Source organism: Gossypium hirsutum, chromosome A08, assembly GCF_007990345.1.
Source record: "Gossypium hirsutum isolate 1008001.06 chromosome A08, Gossypium_hirsutum_v2.1, whole genome shotgun sequence".
In the NCBI taxonomy this organism is placed as follows: domain Eukaryota; kingdom Viridiplantae; phylum Streptophyta; class Magnoliopsida; order Malvales; family Malvaceae; genus Gossypium; species Gossypium hirsutum.
The window spans coordinates 101,139,940-101,154,168 of NC_053431.1; positions in this window are offsets into that span (position 1 = coordinate 101,139,940).

Consider the following 14,229-nt stretch of genomic DNA (forward strand, 5'->3'; position numbering starts at 1 on the left):
AATTTAATTTCAACACCAGGGGACACACGGCCGTGTAACATGGCCGTGTATCACACACGGCTGAGACACACACCCGTGTTCCTGCTCGTGTGGACAAAAATAGGCTATTTATGAAGACATTTTGCCACCCTATTTACATAAGCATTCACAAGCATAAATGAAAACGTTTATACAACTCAATTGGCAGCCCAAAATAACCATTTCATACACATTTTATACCAATTCAACTTGGTACTCAATTACCTAAATAACATTATGTATAATCCATTCATATGTCAACTATATATCAAGACTTGATTTGCATATTTTCATTTCATAAATTCCTTGCCAAAACATACCATAAATGAACACTTAAACTTAACCAAAACATAATACCAAAATAAGCCAAATCACATGGCTTAACTTATACACAAAAAACATACCAAAATCATGATGTCAAGTAACATAACTAACATCTTTTAAACTAGCCTATACATGCCATATTTACAATTGTCCACAAGTTCAAAAGTACCAATCGAAAATTGGATAGTGTGATATGCAACTCCGACCTGTCCAAAACGAGTGAGCTAACGAACCTCTATAAAACCTAGAAAAAGAAACAGAGTAAGCTTTATAGCATAGTAAGCCTGTATAATTTTGAATTAAACTTACCATTTATACATAAAACAAGACAAATAACTAAAGTAAACTCCATGCAATTTCCAAATGCCTATCACAAGCATTCATCCATAGGTTAGACATGTTACTACATGAAATCATCCATTATCACAATTCAATAATCAATACAACTAACATTCTACATTTCATTTTTCATCATATAACCAATAATTCATTCAATAACAGTACTCATCCGTATAAACAAAATTTAAGCCCGTTGAACCTATTAGAACTTCAAAGGATAATCGAGTAATAAACATCAGTAATCCATCAATTCATTATCATTTATGCTCTTTCGAGCCATGATCGGTAAGATCCTCCCAAGTTGATGAACAGTAAGCTCTATATTGAGCTGAAACGGTAAGCTCTATTGAGCTGAACAGTAAGCTCATACGAGCTGAAACTGTAAGCTCCAATGAGTTTAAAACAGTAAGCTCTTACGAACTGATATATTGGTAAGCTCATACGAGTTACAGATCTGATCTTGATATAGATGTTATTATCAGTACTTTTTCCCTTTTTTGATACTGATATAGTTGTGTTGATAGATCCTGGATCACCCTATTCTTATATCTGTATGAATTTAGTGTTTAAAAAGAGTTTATATGTCGAGTCTACAGAATTTGTAATTAAAGTGTTGAACCCCTTAGGCAAGTTTGTTTTAGTTGATAAAATTTGTTAGCATTGTCCTCTAATGACTTGGGGTTACTATTTTCGGGCTGATTTGATGCTTCTACCGTTTGATGAATTTGATGTAATTCTTGGTGTGGATTGGTTGGCTATGCATGATGCGGTTGTGAATTGTAGATGAAAGACTATCGAATTGAGATGTTAAAATAGTGAAATTCTTCAGATTGAGTCTGATGATTTGAATGAATTACCTATTGTGACATCATTTGTGTTAGCTCAGAAATATTTTAAAAAGGGCTATGATGCATATCTTGCATACGTACTGGATATAAAGGTGTCTGAATCAAAAATTGAATCTATACCTGTTGTTTATAATTTTTCAGAGTATTTCCAAAAGAATTAATGGGTTTGCCACCGATCAGAGAAGTTGAATTTGGTATTGAATTAGTACCGGGAATAACACCAATATCGATAGCTCCATATAGAATGGCTCCAACAGAATTAAAAAAGTTGAAAGCTCAGTTGCAAGAATTGACAGATAGAGGTTTTGTACAACCGAGTTATTCTCCCTGGGGTGCATCGGTATTGTTTGTGAAAAGGAAAGACGACACGATGAGAATGTGTATCGACTACAGACAGTTGAATAAATTGACTATAATGAACAAATACCTTCTATCGCAGATTGATGATTTATTTGATCAGTTGAAAGTGGCTACAGTATTTTCAAAGATTGATTTGAGATTGGTTTACTATCAGTTATGAGCCAAAAACTGCGTTCAAAACGAGGTATGGACATTATGAATTTCTTGTTATGCCTTTCAGTTTAACTAATGCTCCTGCCATTTTTATGGACTTGATGAATCGTATATTAAGACCGTATTTAGATAGATTGTTGTTGTATTCATTGACGACATTTTGATCTATTCATGAGATGAATCTGAGCATACTGAACACTTGATAATTGTGTTACAAGCCCTATGTGATAAACAGTTATTTGCAAAGCTTAGTAAATGTGAGTTTTAGCTCAAAGAGGTTGGATTTCTGGGGCACATTGTTTCAACTGATGGTATTAGGGATGATTCGAGCAAAATTTCTACTATTGTTGAATGTATCTAAAGTTCATAGTTTTTTGAGCTTACCGGGCTATTACCGAAGATTCGTGAAAGGATTCTCAATGATTGCGACACCGATGACACGACTGTTACAAAAAGATGTAAAGTTCAATTGGTCAGAAAAACGTTAACAAAGTTTGAATAGTTGAAATTACTATTAACTGAAGCACCAGTATTGGTTCAATCAGAATTGGGGAAAGAATTTGTGATTTATAGCGATGCGTCATTAAACGGTCTGGGATGTGTTCTAATGCAAGAAGGAAAATTTATAGCTTATGCTTATTGGCAGTTGAAACCGCACGAAAAGAACTATCCAATGCATGATTTAGAGTTGGCTGCAATAGTATGCGCATTAAAGATTTGGCGACACTACTTATATGGTGAAAAATGCCACATTTATACAGGTCACAAGAGCTTGAAATATCTGATGGCATAGAAAATTTGAATTTGCGACAACGAAGATGGCTCAAGTTATTGAAAGATTATGACTTTGTAATTGATTATCACCCAATAAAAGCTAATATTGTTGCTGATGCCCTGAGTCAAAAATCTTTGTTTGCATTACGAGAAATGAACACCCAGTTGATGATTTGTGATGATGGGTCTATTTTAGCCGAATTAAAAGCTAAACTGATATTTCTTTAACAAATTTGTGATGATCAAAAAAATAACCGTAAATTGCAAGCTAAACGAATTCAATGTAAATCTATTTCTGATTTAGAATTTCATATTGGAATTGATGACTATTTAATGTTTCGAAATAGAATTTGTACAATGAAAAATACAAAGCTTATTCAGAAAATCCTGCATAAAGTACATAGTAGTCACTTTTCTATTCATCCTGGTAGTACCAAGATATATAACGATTTGAAACAACTGTATTGGTGGTCGGGTATGAGACGGGATATGTCAAAGTTTGTATCGAAATGTTTGATTTTTCAGCAAGTCAAAGCTGAACATCAAGTACCATCAGGTTTATTACAACCTGCAATGATTCCTGAGTGGAAATGGGATAGAGTTACAATGTATTTTGTGTCGGGATTGCCTCTAACTTCGAAAAAGAAAGATGCTATCTAGGTTGTCGTTGATCGACTAACGAAGTCTGCTCATTTCATATCGATACGTACAGATTACTCACTTGATAGATTAGCAGAATTGTACATTTCTGAAATTTTTCGGTTACATGGAGTGGCACTATCTATTATTTCTGATAGAGATCCGAGATTTATGTCACGATTTTGAAAGAAACTACAAGAGGCTCTGGGAACAAAGTTGAATTTTAGTACTGCTTTTCATCCTCAGACTGATGGTTAGACCGAGAGAGTAAAAATGGCACCGTATGAAGCTTTATATGTCCACAAATGTCGAACTCCGTTGTACTGGACTGAATTGAGTGAGAAAAAGATTCATGGGGTTGAATTAATCAGAAAAACTAAAGAAAAAGTGAAAACAATTTGCGACAATTTAAAAACAGCTTTAGATAGACAGAAATCCTATGCAGATTTAAAACATAGAGAGATTGAATTTCAAGTCGGAGACAGAGTGTTTCTAAAAGTGTCGGAGTGGAAAAAGGCTGTTCGATTCAGCCGTAAAGGAAATTTAAGTCCATGATTCATCGGCCCGTATGAGATGATTGAGAGAATAGGGCCAGTAGCATATCGACTTGCTTTACCGTCAGAACTTGAGAAGATCCATAATATTTTTCATGTTTCTATGCTACGTCGTTACAGATATGCCTTGTGAATGATATAAATTGCCCAATTTGAATGCTTGAATTGGTTGGTATTGGATGTGTGCTTCAAGTGCAGGTCTTGGGTGAAATTTTGGGTGAGAAATGAAGTTAGAAATGACTTCATTTTGTCCACATGGGTGTGTGTCTAGACTGTGTGTGGCACACGGCCTGGTAACACGGGCATGTGGTTAGGCTGTGTGTCCCCTACACCTTAATTTTGAGAAACAAAATGCTCAGAGTTGGGCACACGGGTGGAGACATGGGCGTGTGTCTCAGTCGTGTGTACCACATGGCCTGGAACACGGGCGTGTCTCTTGGCCGTGTGAAACCTGCACCTAATTCGAATTGAATTAATTAACCACACGGCCTAGCACAAGGGCGTGTGGCATGGCCGTGTGTGCAAGTAAGAGAGTTACACGAGATCAAACACAGCCTCTAGCATGGGCGTTTCCTAGGGTCACACAGGTGTGTCCCTTGGACCACACGGGTGTGTGAGCCCTGCACATTGGGAAAGTTTTATAATTTGGCAAAAATTTCTTAGAGGTCCCGATAAAGTCCTGATTCGATTCTAATGCTTGTATTGGGCCTGGAGGGCCTGATCAAGGGACTTTATGGATGATCTCGATAAATGAATTGAAATTTACGAAGTTAAATGGAAAAATGTTCTAAATGTTCTGGTAATGTTCTGAAACCCTATTTCGGTGACGGGTACTAATTAAGGGTGTTATAGAGGGGAAGATATTCATTATGTCGAATTCGAATTATTTCAAGAGGAGTAGACTATGTCTACTTATAAGCTTGTAAAACCATATTCTAATAGGAGTGTAGTAAGATTGAAACACCTTATTCTAATCAATATTAAATAGATGGAGTTCAATAAGGTTTAAAAACCTTATTTTAAAATAAAATAAAAGAAGTGTAGTTTTATTTAGATTTTACTTTTATTTTATTTTATCACTGTATTTTATTTTAATAAGGATTCGGGTCACTCAATTTTAACAATCTCCATTTTGACACGAATTCTCAATGAACAAGTTCTTCATCACGAACTCTCAATAAACAAGTTCTGCACCTCTTCCATAAAACCCCTTAAGGGTTTAACTTCAACAATGAACACAAATCAAGTCTAAGCTATTCTCAAACTTGGTTATAGGAAGTGACTTAGTTATCATATCTGTAGGATTTTCATGAGTACTAATTTTGCTCATAACAATATCAGCACGAGCAATAATATCACGAACAAAATGATACCGAACATCAATGTGCTTTGTTTTCTTACGAAACATTTGATCTTTTGCAAGAAATATGACACTTTGACTGTCACAAAATATTGTACTGATTTGAAGGTCTTCATTGTGTTCACTAAAGAGTTCTTTCAACCAAATGGCTTCTTTAGAAGCCTCAGTAATTGCCATGTACTCAGCTTCAATGGTAGACAAAGCGACTGTAGTTTGCAAAGTGGCTTTCCAACTAATTGCACAACCTCCAATTGTAAAGACATAACCTGTGAGAGAACTTCTTCTGTTAAGGTCTCCAGCAAAATCAGCATCAACATACCCAATGACTCCATCTCTACTTCTTCCAAACTGTAAGCAAACATCAGTAGTACCTCGTAAGTATCTTAAAATCCACTGAGCTGCTTTCTAATGTTCTTTACTAGGATTCACCATGTATCTGCTAACTGTGCTAACTGCATATGATAAATCTGGACTGAATAAACCATAGCATACATGAGAGATCCCACTGCACTAGAATATGGAACATGTAACATATACTCAATCTCATCATCTGATTGTGGGGACTAAGATGAAAGTCTGAAATAGGCTACTAAAGGAGTACTAACAGGTTTAGCACTCTGCATACTGAACTTGCAAATAACTTTCTTAATGTACCCCTTCTAACTTAGGTACCATTTACTTTCTTTTCTATCTCTGAGAATCTCCATATCGAGTATCTTCTTTGCTGATCCCAAATATTAATTTCAAATTCTTTACTTAGTTGAGCTTTGACCTTTATTATATATCCTTTATCTTTTGCTACTATCAACATGTCATCAACATAAAGGACCATCACTGTTTTTCTTAAAATAAACACAACTATCAAAGCTACTTCTTTTGAAATCATGAGAAGTCATAAAGGAATCAAACCTCTTGCACCATTGTCTTAGTGACTGTTTCAAACCGTAAAGGGACTTTTTCAGCAAACAAACATAGTCCTCTTTTTTTAAGACTGTAAAACCCTCTGGTTGTTTGATATAAATATCCTTCTCAAGTTCTCCATGCAAAAATGTAGTTTTTACATCTAACTACTTAAGCTCTAAATCATGCATGGCCACACTACCAAGCAAAGCTCGAATCAAACTATGCTTCACAACTGGGGAGAACACATCTGTGAAGTCCACTTTTAGAATTTGACTGTAACCCTTTGTAACAAGCCTTACTTTATATCAAAGTTCTTCAACTCCTAGAGTCCCTTTTTTCTTTTTAAACACCCATTTACAACGAACAACCTTTTTGCTTGTAGGAAGTTTCACAAGATCCCATATTCTATAATTATGGAGTTATTTCATCTTCTCTTGTATAGCAAACATCCACTTTTTCTGTGTCTTTACAACTAACTGCCTTAGAATAATTAGATGACTCTTGGTTTACATTTATATCTTCAGCCACATTTAAAGCATAAGCAACTAGATCAGCCTCAGTATACTTCTTTGGAGGTTTAATCTCTCTTCTAGTTCTGTTTTTGGTGATAGAGTATTGTGGTGAAGAAGTAACTCTATTCTGAATTTTTGTATTGGCTTGAGGAGTCAAATCTGTTGCAGATTCTGGATTAATCTAATGCTCCACGTGCTTTTTATGTTCTTTATTAGAATAGTTTTTAAGAGATAAGTTAGGTAGCATAGCAATTTCATCAAAAACAACATCTTTGCTGATCAAAACTTTTCTATTTTCATGATACCATAACTTATATCCTTTTAAACTAGATTTATAACCAAGAAAAACACATTTAATAGATCTCGATTTCAATTTTCCTTTATCAACATGAGCAAACGCAGGACATCCATAGATCTTTAAATTAGAATAATCGGTAGGATTACTAAACCATACCTCTTGTGGAGTCTTTTTCTCAATGTCAATGGATAGAGATTGGTTGATAAAAAACATGCAGTAGAGGTTGCTTTGGCCCAAAATGACATTAGTAAATTAGCATTCGATAAAATATATCAAACTTTCTCCATAGTTGTTCTGTTTATTCATTCTGCAATGCCATTTTGTTGTGGAGTATGACGAACTGTCAAGTGTCTCACGCCCTTCTGACTTGCATAGTTCATTAAACTCATAATAGAACTCTAAGCCATTCTTGTGCGGAGGTGTTTTATTTTTTTTCCCTTTTGTTTTTCAATCATAGTTTTCCAAGACTTAAATGTTAAAAACACATCTCTTTTCAGCTTTAGGAAGAACACCCAAACTTTTCTGAAAAAATCATCAATAAAAGAAAAGTTAGCATATAATTAGCTCCACCTCTCGAAGGCACTCTAGATGGCCCCCACATATCAGAATGAATATACTCTAACATTCCCTTCTTGCTATGGATTCCACTGGTGAATCGAACTCTCTTGTTCTTCCCAAAAATGTAGTGCTTATAAAGCTTCAGTTTGCAAATTCCTTGCCCATCAAAAAGTCATCTTTTGCTCAATTCTGTCATGCCATTCTCACTCATATGCCCTAGGAGCATATGCAAAAGTCTAGTAACATCATCATCTGATAAGGAAGAGGAAGTGACAGCTGCATTACCAGTAGTAGTAGAACCCTGCAAAACATATAACTTGGAAGTTTTTCTCTTCCCTTTCATCACAACGAGGGAACCTTTGAAAATATTCAAAACCCCACTTTCAGCTGTGTATTTATACCTTTTTGAATGAATAGTACTTAACGAAATTAAATTTCTCTTCAATTTTGGAACATTTCGTACGTCACTAAGTGTCTTGACAACTCCGTCAAACATCTTGACTGTAATCGTTCCAACACCTGTGATTTTACACAAAGCATTATTTACCATCAAAGCAACACTTTCAGACACTATTTTGTAAGTTGTAAACCAATATCGATTGGGACTCATGTTGAAGGTGTAACCCGAATCAAGGATCCACTCCTCGTTCACTTTAGAATTGTTGACAGAAATGACTAGAAGTTTACCATCATTGTAGTCTTCTACAACATTAGCTTCACCAGATTTTTCTTGTTGTTTTTCCTTTTGATTTGCAATCTCCCTTTTGATCTTGTTCTACAGCTTATAGCACTTAGAGTTAATGTGCCCTTTCTTCTTGTAGAAGTTACAAGTTTTACCTCTGTTTGAAGACTTCGATCTACCCTTAGATTTACAGCGAGGATTCCGTTCCTGTGTCCTTCCATGATCATCATCAACATTCCAATCTTGTCTCCCACAAATAATGAGACCCTCTCCCTGAGAGTCGGGTTTAACCACAAGATGTTTCATCTTATCATACGAGGTCAAAGAATCATAAACCTCATCAACTATGAGAGACTCGTGACTATATAAAATTGTGTCTTTAAAGGTTGAATAAGATGGGGGCAACGAACAAAGTAGAATAAACCCTAGATCTTCCTTATCATATTGAAACTCCATGGCCTCCAAGTTCGAAAGAATTTCTTTAAGCAATGCTAAGTGTTCGTGCACAGATGCACCTTGTAACAACCCGTTTTTAGGGTTAATCAGAACAGTGGTTTCGGGGCCACTAAATCCGATGAGTAGGTTTGTAAATATTATATTTAATATTTATGAGTTAATTGTGAGTTTAAAAAAGGTTTTTGATCTTGTGATTTTTGTTTTATAAGCGATTTATTAAGCTCAAGTGGTATGACCCTAAGGTCAAGTGGGTTTAGAAAATGAGGTATCGAGACCTCATTTCTATAAACCGAGTCGTAAATATTTTTATAAATATTTACGGAGTGGCAATAAGATGATATTAAACTTTCATTGAAAAATTTTATTGTTTTGATAGTTAATTAAGCAAAAAGGACTAAATCGCGCAAAGCGTAAAAGTTGTGTTCTATAAGTTAAAGATATTAAATAGCTATGGAATTAAATAGTGGGAGTCCTTAAGTGGTAATTATTCCATAATTGTTGGTAGTGGAATTCCATGGCTTAGTATAATGGAAATTATTAATGTATATTAAGGTTAAATATGGTATTTGGTAATTATAATAAAATAAAATAAAACAAAAGCCAAATTACATGCTATCATCTTCATCAATAGCCGAATGTAAGAAAGAAAATAATGTTCTCAAAGCTTTGAAGGTTCGGCCATGGTTGTTCATGCATGTAAGTCCATGTCGTCTTGGTTTTTAATAATTTTTACGTTTTTGAAATTGTTGCTTCGTAATCTAGCTGGCCCGTACCTCTAATTTTAAAATTGTTAAAGTATTTGGATGATGCCATTATTGAAGGTTTGAGTATCTTGTTGTTTTATGATGAGTAATAAATCTTTGATGTTTGATTTTCATGTTTGATTAAGTGATTTTTGATAAAAATGTGTATTAAGGACTAAATTTAGAAATTTGTAAATTGAGGGGTCAAAACGTGAAATAAATAAAAGAAATGGGTTGCTAGAGACCTAAGGTAAATTCGGCCTAACATGGGTTTGATGAAATTTTGAGTAATTTGTGTTATTTTGAAATAGGGATTAAATTGTAAAAATGTGAAATGTTAGGGGATAAAATGCAAAATGCCCAAATTATGTGTCTTTAGATAAAATTTAATGAAATGTTGAATAAGTGAGTTAATTTTGATATTAATTAGATTGGCAAAAGTAGAATTCGGATTTGGATCGGGGGGAATATCAAAATGGTCAATTAGTCGTCTCGTTCCGATTATCGTCTTCCGAGGTAAGTCCTTATGTAATTATATTTGATTTGCTTCGCGCTTAAGATTATATAATATGATAAGTAATTATTTGACGTTTACAAGTTCGAATTGCAATAAGTATATTGAATTTCGGCTATAAAGCCGAATATGAAATGGATGATTTATGTATATAATGTGGCCGAATGTGTAACGCCCCGTACCCGAGACCATTGCCGGAGTCGAACACGAGGTGTTAATAGACTTAATTCATTAGTTAAACAGCTCCTACAATTCATTTTAAAATTTTCAGACAAGTTGGCTAACTGCATCACAGTCGCTTTAAAAATCATATCTCGAGTTACGAAACTCAAAATCCAATTCCGAAAATTTTTCCTGAAACTAGACTCATATATCTATCTACTAATTTTTTTCTAGAATTTTTTGTCAGGCCAATTAGTACAGTTTATTAGTTAAAGTCTCCCCTGTTTCGGGGTTCGACTACTCTGACCTCTGTGTATTACGAATCAGATATCTCCCTCTACAGAGCTTCAATGACTATGCCGTTTGTCTCTAATAAAACTAGACTCAATAAGGAATCTGTAAATATAAAGCATGACTTCTAATTATCTTTGTAAAATTTATGGTGAATTTACAAATTCAGAACAGGGGATCCAGAAATCGCTCTGGCCCTGTTTCACAAAAATTTAAACATCTCATAAAATATAACTCATATACCTGTTTTGTTCCATCCATATGAAGATAGACTCATAATTCTTCAATTACATATATTATTAATCATCTAATTGTATCTCTACTATTTTAGTGATTTTTCAAACTCACGTCACTGGTGCTGTCTGAATCTATTTTATAGTAAATTTTACCTATTTCATGGTTTCCATGGATTAGCTAGCAATTTAGCATACATAACACCAAATATGATCATGATTAGCCATTCCAATGGCTAATCATTACCAAGCATTTCCATACCACTCAATAACCATATCATAAGACCATATATACAAAATGATTATAATGCTATACATGCCATACTCAAAATATACAAGCCATTATGCCAAGATGGTATACGGATAGTGTGAGCGAGCCTTCGACCGTTCCCGATTTCCGAGCTGGCTTGTCAAAACTACAAGGAATGAAAAGGAGGGAGTAAGCATAAATGCTTAATAAGTTTACATGCAAATAGCAAGTAACATAACCATATAAGCAAACATAAAACATCATTTGCATAATCATCACCAAGACATTCATATCACATTTTCATTTATCATCTTACCATATTGTTGTTATATCGATTTTTCAACCCGAGGGTTAAGTACATACCTGTTCAAAGTATCCATTTCACAACACTTACCAATACGTCCCTTTCATCTTGAGTATTCCTCCATTTCAGTAGAACTTTACCCGTTGAACACATCGGAATATAATTCGGATAAATGGAAAGTTTGCACATAAGTGCCACATATGTAGCCAAGCTACCATGTAACCCGCCCATAAGTGAACTCGGACTCAACTCAACGAGCTCGGACGTTCGCATCCATAAGTGAACTCGGACTCAACTCAACGAGTTCGGATGCTCAACCATCCTAGTGACATGTCACTTGTATCCTAATCTATTCCTAAGGTTCAAACGGGCTTTTTTCCTCGATCTCACATCTTTGCCGTCTTCCACGGAATATCAGAACCGATACTCGGTGATAGTTCATACTCATCAAGTAATTCACATAATTACATATTATTCAACAATAACCACAGAACATAACGTTTCATGATAATAATAAGCATCATATCATATAAACAACATTAAATTCCTTAAAACAACAATTATGTTACTACATTTACACATGAACTTACCTCGTATGCGAAAATGACTACTTTTACCATTTCGTCCACAACTTAGTATTTTCCCCATTTTAGCCCGAATTTCAGTTTTCCTTGCTCTATCATTTAAAATATAGTCTAATTAGGACTCACATTATTCAAATTGACCCAAAATCATATTTTGGAAAAATTACAATTTTGCCCCTAGGCTCGGGAATTAAACTTTATTCCTTATTCTTATGTTTTATAACATGCTGATCATTTTTCCCTTCTATGGCAACATCAAATTCTCACTCTAACATGTACTTATGACTATTAGGTATTGTTACCGATTAAGCCCTTTTGCTCGTTTTCACTTAAAACCGAGTAGCACAAGTTGTCTAACATAATTTAAAACCTCATATTCTATCATAAAACACCAAAATACACAAATTTCACCTATGGGTATTTTTCCAAATATGAACCCTAGGTTGAATTATTGCTAGCATAAGCTTAATTGAGCTACCGGGACTCCAAAAACGTAAAAATCATTAAAAACGGGGCTTGGAATCACTTACTATGGAGCTTGGAAGCTTGAAACAAACCCTAGCTATGGAGAACCCTTGAAATTTCGGCCTAATGAAGAAGATGGACAAAAATTGGCTTTTAATTTTGTTTTTAATTCATTTTAATAACTAAATGACCAAAATACCCTTACTGCTAAACTTTCCAAAAATTCCTTCCATGTCCTAATTTTGTCCATGAACTTAAAATTGGTCAAATTGCTATTTAAGACCTCCTCATTAATATTCCAAAACAATTTCATACTAAAAACTTCTAGAATGCAAGTTTTGCAACTTATTCGATTTAGTCCCTACTTTCAATTTAAGCACTTTAGGCATAGAATTTCATCACGAAATTTTCACACAATCATGCAATCATATCATAGACCTTAAAATAATCATAAAATAATTATTTATATCTCGGATTTTGTGGTCACGAAACCACTATTCTGACTAGGCCCAAAATCAGGATATTACAGAATGACTATTAAGTGATGATGTGAAAGTGTGTAAATGTGTATACAATTTTATTGTACTTGTTTGTATAAAGTCGAATGTGAATTGAATGGTATATATGTGGTGACAGAATAGCTATTATGAAACAAAGTTAAAGAATGGGATATTTGTATAATAGATGAATTGTGACTATTGTTCCTACTTGATCGAGGTTGTGTGTGAAATAATTTGTGAATATGGCATATAGTCGAATGGTTATTAAAAGTGAAACTAGGATAATGAAAAGATTATGTGTTCCTTGTGTATGATTATTGAACCGAAAGTTAAAAGGTAGGTGTACATTTTGTGCTTATATTCGAATGAAGCAATTAAATTGCTAATGTGAAATGTTATGTGAAATGTGTTAACATGTGAATAAATATGCAAGACACTGAAAATGTATCCGGGCTAAAGTCTCGTAGGCTTCGTGTTGGAAATGTATCCAGGCTAAAGTCCCGCAAGCTTCGTGCTGGAAATATATCCGGGCTAAAGTCCCGCAGGCTTCGTGCTGGAAATATATCCGGGCCAAAGTCCCGCAGGCTTCGTGGGGACTTCGTGCTGGAAATGTATCCGGACTAAAGTCCCGCAGGCTTCGTGCTGGAAATGTATCCGGGCCAAAGTCCCGCAGGCTTTGTGCTGATAATATAATTTCGGGTTTTATACCTAGTGGGCCAAGTGCCGATGAATTTGATAAAAGTATACAATTATAAGATCCTACACTAAGTTGACAAATTGAAAGTGCATTACATATTAAGTTGGCCAGGTATGTATCATGTACTCGTATGCGATTTTGATTTGAATTAAATTATAAATATATAAAGTGATGCATCTGTGAATAAGTGTTATGACTATAAATGTGATTGTGATATATTCGGTAAATATGTGAAGTTATGTGAAGTGATTCTATGTTTATATTCAAATATAAACACTTGGTCCTTGTGGAAAGGTTTGTGGAAGTATATGATTTTATTTTTAGGTGATTACGATCTTGGAAAATTAAATGTGAATATGATATTGTATTTCATTTGTTTCAATTGAACTAAAGCTGATAGTGAAGCATTTTAATGCCTATGTTATATGAGTTCGATCTTGAATGACGTGATATACATGTTTAGATAATTTGAATGCAAGGAATGTGTGAAAGAGCAAATTTGTAATAAATCTGCTTGGGACAGCAACTGTAGCGTGATTTTGGAAAATCACCATAAATTGTGGAAATTGAATTAGAAGCTGAATAAATTATGAAATTAAAGGTTAATGAGTATAGTTTCTTATAAAAGAAACCATGTAAGCAAAAGAATTTTAGATAATGAGATATTTGAAGTGGAGTGAGACAGAGTCAAAATGACATTGAAATCCC